This window comes from Gossypium hirsutum, chromosome A06 (genome assembly GCF_007990345.1).
Source record: "Gossypium hirsutum isolate 1008001.06 chromosome A06, Gossypium_hirsutum_v2.1, whole genome shotgun sequence".
Taxonomy (NCBI): Eukaryota; Viridiplantae; Streptophyta; class Magnoliopsida; order Malvales; family Malvaceae; genus Gossypium; species Gossypium hirsutum.
The window spans coordinates 71,057,206-71,063,630 of record NC_053429.1 but is presented as its reverse complement, the minus strand read 5'-3'; the positions used below and the strand labels follow the sequence as shown (position 1 = coordinate 71,063,630).

Here is a 6,425-nt window from a genome sequence, read left to right as displayed (position 1 = left end):
TACATGCAAGGAGTCTATAGCTGAACCTTCAAGAGCTCAAAAATGGTACATTTTCTTCCTTACATTCGGCTAGGTGAAGAAGATGAACAAAAAATTTGGTTTTGTTTTACTTAATTAATCTTTATTAATTAATTTATTATAATAACCTTATTATTAACTTAAAATTCACCTATTTAATGTCCATATTTGTCCACTCATACTATTAATGGTGTAATTACAACATAAGGACCTCCAATTTAAGGTTCCATAGCTATTAGACACCTTTAACTATTAGAACAAAACTTTTACACTTTACGTGATTTAGTCTTTTTTATCAGATTAAGCACTCAAATGATAAAATTTCTTAACGAAATTTTCACACAATCATACTATCATGCTGTAGACCTAAAAATAATAACAAAATAGATATTTTGCCTCAGATTTGTGGTCCTAAAACCACTATTCTGATCTGACTAAAAGTGGCCTGTTACATGTAGTTTGTTAAATTTGCTGGAATGCCCCTGCATTATTCTATTGATAAAGAATAGGAAATATCTGAATATGTTAGATTGATTGTTACTAATTCTGATTTATAACCATGCATGAGACTTCATAGCAATCTGATATGTCTGTTGAGGTTTGATAGGTCTGTTTTACAAAACATGGACTGCTACATTTTTTTGATTTTGTTATTCAGAGATAGCATGACTTACATGCTCATTACTCTGATTCTGCATAAGCATACCATGACACACTGCATGTGACTTGGGTTGATATAAAAGGAGGAACTTTCTGACAGTTTAATGATTTGCATTATCTGGTGGTTTATCCACACTTCTGTTTCAACAGTTCGGCTGTAATGTAATGGCTTAATCACATATATTTGATTGGTAGTTTAACTGCGTATTTGTAAGCCATCATTGCCAGGAAACTCGAGATGACTTTGTTGGTGTGTTTTAGATGGATGAGTTCGGGGGAGAACTCTATCTTGGTTGTAGGAAAGTTTGGGTAGAATGTTTCTGATAAATCTGCATTCTTGAAAATACTGCATCTGCATAAACATACATGCTTTGTTTGCTCGGTTCCATTCTACTCTGTTCTATTCAATTCTGCTCTGCTTTATACCATTTTAATCTATTTAGCTCTATTTGATTATGTACTGTATGATTTATTTTGTAATGCTCTATTCTGTTTTTGCTTTGTACTATTGAACCACCTTTGATCAAATCTCTATGATGCTCTAGATTTGTCTGTACTGGTTATAGAACTGCTCTTAAGTTCTTTGCGTTACTATGATTTATATAGTATGTTCTTATTTTTATTGACTCTTGATATCCACGATGACTAGTAACTCACCCTTTGTCTTACCTTTATTTGTTCAGGAAAACATCGGATTTAGAATCGAACGACGTATGGGGGCTTAGGTTGTCTTTCATTGTAATAGAAGTGATTTAATCTTTTGGGTTTGTAAGTTGTCTTTAGTTTTTCCTTGCTTTCCTTTTGATAATCTCGTTCGTATTAATCAGTTTCTAACACGAAACTATAAAATCACCTAAACCAACAAAGATGAATTTTTGGTTTCAAAGTTAAAATCTCGAAAAGAAATTAGTTTTCAATGCATTGGTGTAACTCATCCAAGTTTGGCTTAAACTTCTAGGCCCGGTTTGGGGTGTTACAGTAAGTACTTAATAGCCGCATGATCGGTAAACACTGTAACTTTGGTACCTATAATATATGAACAGAACTTGTCAAAAGCAAAAAAATGTATCAAACAGTTCTTTTTCAATTCCGTATATTTAATCTAGGCTCCTGTCAAAGTTTTTCTTGCATAGTGGGCAGGGTGAAACACTTTGTTCCTTCTTTGACCCATCATAGCTCCAACAGTGAAATTGCTTCCATCACACATCAACTAAAAAGGTGAGTTCCAATTAGGTGTAACAATTATTGGGGCTAAGATTAACCGAATTTTCAATTTCTCAAAAGTTTCTAAACATGCTTTGTTAAAATAAAAAACAATATCTTTTTATAAAAACATACACAAAGGTCTAGAAATTTTTGAAAAATCCTTAATAAATCTACAATAAAAATCGACATGGCCTAAGAAACTTTTAACTTCTTTTACACTAACTGGGGGTGGTAATCTTTCAAGTATGTCCACCTTTTCTTTATCCACTTCAATTTCGTTTTTGGAAATCTTATGTCCTAAGACAATTCCCTTATTAACCATAAAGTGGCATTTCTCCTAGTTAAGGACAAGATTTGTCTCCTCGTATCTTTTTAGTACCTTAGCCAAATTACTTAAACAAACATCATAAATGTTACCAAATATAGAAAAACCATCCATGAAAAGCCCAACAAAATTTTCAACTATAACAGTGAAAATTGACGTTATACAACTATAACATGTTGGTCTTCCAGGGCTAAAACTATTTGCTTGTATCCCGAATATCCATCTAAAAAGCAATAAAATTCATTACTTGCTAGTCGATCTAACATTTAATCCATAAAAGGCAACGGAAAATGATCCTTACATGGCTTTGTTCAACTTTGTGTAGTCAATACAGATTCTCTAACCCATGACAGTTAATGTTAGCATTAACTCATTTTGTTCATTTTTGACAATCATGATTCCACCTTTCTTTGGTACACATTGTACTGGACTTAACTAAGAACTATCTGAGATGGGGTAAATAATTCCCGCATCTAACCATTTGATTACCTCCTTCTATACCACTTCTTTCATGATAGGGTTAAGTCTCCTTTTCTATTTTACCTTTTTCACCTTCCTCTAAAATAATTTTGTGTATATAGAAGGAAGGACTTATACCTCGTATGTCAGCTATGGTCCAACCAATTGCTTTTTTAAATTTCTTTAAAATAACAATAAATTGCTCCTCTTGATGTTTTGTCAAGTCTGCTAAAACAACCACAGGAAAAGTAGAACTATTACCAAGATAAATGTATTTTAAATGGGATAGAAGTACCTTTAGTTCAAGTTTAGACGGTTCATTGGTTGACAACTTGGGTTTTTTAAATTCTTGAACTTCTAACTCTAGCGATTCGAACCTTAGTGGTTGATCATAACTCCTCGAATTGGCTTCCATTAAAACTAAACCTTCATTACATTTTTCATCTTTGAATGGTTTAGACCCAAAGTGTTCTCCGATGGGTCTTCTTCATAATTGCTTTCCATAGAAACTAAGGTTTCTAATTCCTCTATTACTGAACATTCCTCCATCGGATCGAGAAATTTCATCTCTTTCAGAACGATAAAATGTTACCTTATTATCTTGAACTCGTATGATGAGTTTGCCTTTTTGCACATCTATCAATGTTCTTCTCATCGCTTGGAAAGGTCTCCCAAGGATGATTAGAACTTCTTTATATGTTTCAAAATCCAATACAATGAAGACATTAGGAAAAATAAATTTATCAACTCTTACCAAAACACCCTTGATCTTCCCTTCAAGATATGCTAACGACCGATCCACTAGTTGAAGTGTCACAGTAGTTGGTCTTACTTCACATATTCCCAATAGCTTGAAAATAGATTTGGGCATCAAGTTGATGCTTGCTCGTAAGTCGCATAAAGCTTTAACACAGTAAGATTCACCGATGTTGCAAGGTACCGTAAAGCTTTCAAGATCCTTCAGTTTAGAGGTAGCTTGTTCTGAAAGAACACACTACACTCTTTTGTCAAAATGACAATCTCATACTCACTAAGTCATTTCTTCTTAGACAAATTATCCTTCATAAACTTCATATAGTTGGGTATTTGCTCTAAAGCCTCCACCAATAAAATGTTGATGTGTAATTGCTTTAAAACATCCAAGAACTTCTTGAGTTCTACCTCTTGTTTCTGCTTATTCTCCTAAAGTATTTCAGGATATGGAACTTTAGGTTGATATGGTCAACTTTTCTGAGGAGGTAAATCTGCAAAAGTAGGTGTTAGCTTTTCAGAATTCACTAGTTTAAGGTTTACCTCATCAGATTTCTCAGCACCTGATTTTTCTAGTATAGGAACTTCAACTATTGGTTGACTTTCCTTCTTTTCAGTAGGCTAATTTTCAATCATAACCTCCTTAGGTTCCAAAATCTTACCACTTTGTAACTCGACCACCTTGCAATGTTTCTTACCCAAATTTCTCAAATTTTCTATATCGCTTGGCAAGGCTCATTTCGGTCTACTATGAAGCTTAGTAGTTAATTGACCCATCTGGTTCTCTAAATTTTTCAGCGTTACTGTTTGACTTTGGATCAATGTGTCATTTTTAGTCATGTATGCTTTCAACAAGTCATCTAAAAATGTTTGATGACTCAGCTTGAGGTGGTTTTGGGGCTTGTTGGTTAAACCCTTGGGTTTGGTTAGGTCTATGCTCCATTCATCCATTTCCTTAGTTACTCTAGGAAAAGTTCGGATGATTCCGCCATGAAGGATTGTAGAAGTTGGGTTGTGGTCCTTGTCCATTTCTATTTTGATACTGGTTCCTTACATAATACACAAATTTAGGGTTTGAATGGAAATTCTCAAAAGAATGACCATCCCCACAGTATACTCAAGAAATTACATTGTACTGACTTGGTGATTGAGCTGTAAAATTGTTCAAACCATTAGTGGTAAACTGTTTTAACATTGAGGAAATAGAAGATACCTGAGTAAAGAGTGAAGTCAGTGCATCCACTTTATGCATTATGACTTCTCGTCTTCTAGAAACTACTCTCAATTTGTCAGCCACTATAATTGTTACTTGCGATCCTCTCAATGATTTCGTAAGCCTTATTATAAGACTCAAACAAAATCACACCATTCAAAGAAGCATTTACCATTAATCTTGTATGTGTGTTCAAACCATTATCAAATGTCTCCAATTGGATACAATGAGGAATCCCATGATGAGGACACTTACGAAGTAATACCTTGAATCTTTCCCACGGCTCATATAAAGATTCGTCATCTATTTATTGGAAAATAGTTATCTCATATCACAATTTTGTGCTCTTACTCAGTGGAAAATACTTTACCAAAAACCTTTCTGCTAATTCTTGCCATGTAGTTATTGAACTTGGTGACAATGAATTCAGCCATGCTTGTGCTCGATCTTGCAACGAGTATAGGAATAGCTTCAACCTCAGTGCATCTTCAGTCACAATAGCCAACTTAAATGAATCACTCACCTTCATGAATAATTAAAGGTGTAAGTGTGGATCTTCCGTGGGCATACCATTAAACTGGCCCACCGTTTAGAGCATTTCAAACATCACTAGTTTCAATTTAAATTGGGGTGCCTCGATATCCAGCCTTCTGATTCCCATATTTAATTCATCAAAAAGTGGCACAGCGTATTGTCTTATGGCACGATCCCTATCATCAGCAATAAGGATTGGGTTGTGCATTTGTTCGACTCCATTACATTGTCCATCATTTTTTTATTTCGAAAGTCCATCTCTACTTGTGTTAGAGAAGATCTCTCACTTCTTCTTTGTTTAAAATTACGCTCGATTTTAGAGTCCACGGGTAATAGATCAATGATTCGATCTATGCTTATAAAACACTTAAGAATAAATAAAGAATAAAGAATGCAAAAATAAATTAGTAAAGTTAAAAATTAAATAGAAAAATAAAAACCAAATTGTAAAAATAATTTCACAAAGAATGATTAAGGCAACAGTCCCCGACAACGATGCCAAAAAATAGTTTTGTGCAAGTGTACACAGTCCTTCAAGTAATAAGTAAGTAAAATGAGTTATCATCTCCATAGGGACTATATAAGCTTAACCCATTAATTGCAAAACTATAAATAACAATTTGAGGTAAAAACTCTATAATTTGGTTAGTGATGATTAAACAAAATAAAATTAACTAGATGCAAAGATTGATCCCTATGCATTTCTAATCTAGATGCAATTTACCTAAATGTATGAATGAATGAATTTAGCAACAAAAAAATCAACATTAAATGGGCTAGGATAATTATATTAATCAATTCAATTTACTTTATCATGCTTAACAATGTTCGGAAATACTTCCACAAAAACTCGATCTTTCATGAGTTTGGAAACAAAATTAAGTAATTTTGGAGTATTTTACTTAGTTAAATATGCATTTTACTTATCATATTAACTAAGGGTTTCTTGGCATTTATGCAAGGTCATATGGACATTAACGTTTGTAATAGTTTAATTACATAAACCTAAAAACTATGCAAGATAATAGAGCTAACTAAAGATATTATGAACCTTAACTTAGTTAGTTTTAATGATCTAAATTGAGCATTGTAGTTTTTAATTATGCGTCTACTAGTCGGCGTCTGGTTAGGATCGCTCAGCTAATCTGAATGCACCCAATTGCATATGAATGAAATACATCATGATATTAATTAAAAACATGATTGACTGAGGCCTAAACATGTTAAACATGAATAAAGTAAATCTTATTCAATTAACAT

At 33.3% G+C, this 6,425-nt stretch overlaps 1 non-coding gene across 1 annotated transcript; it reads left to right on the top strand.

The window, feature by feature from the left end:
- Positions 1–4,864: 4,864 nt before the first annotated feature.
- LOC121231769 (small nucleolar RNA R71) lies at positions 4,865–4,971 on the top strand. The gene has a single exon (XR_005929824.1). It is a non-coding gene; the product is annotated as a small nucleolar RNA R71 (small nucleolar RNA).
- The last annotated feature ends 1,454 nt before the right edge of the window (positions 4,972–6,425 follow it).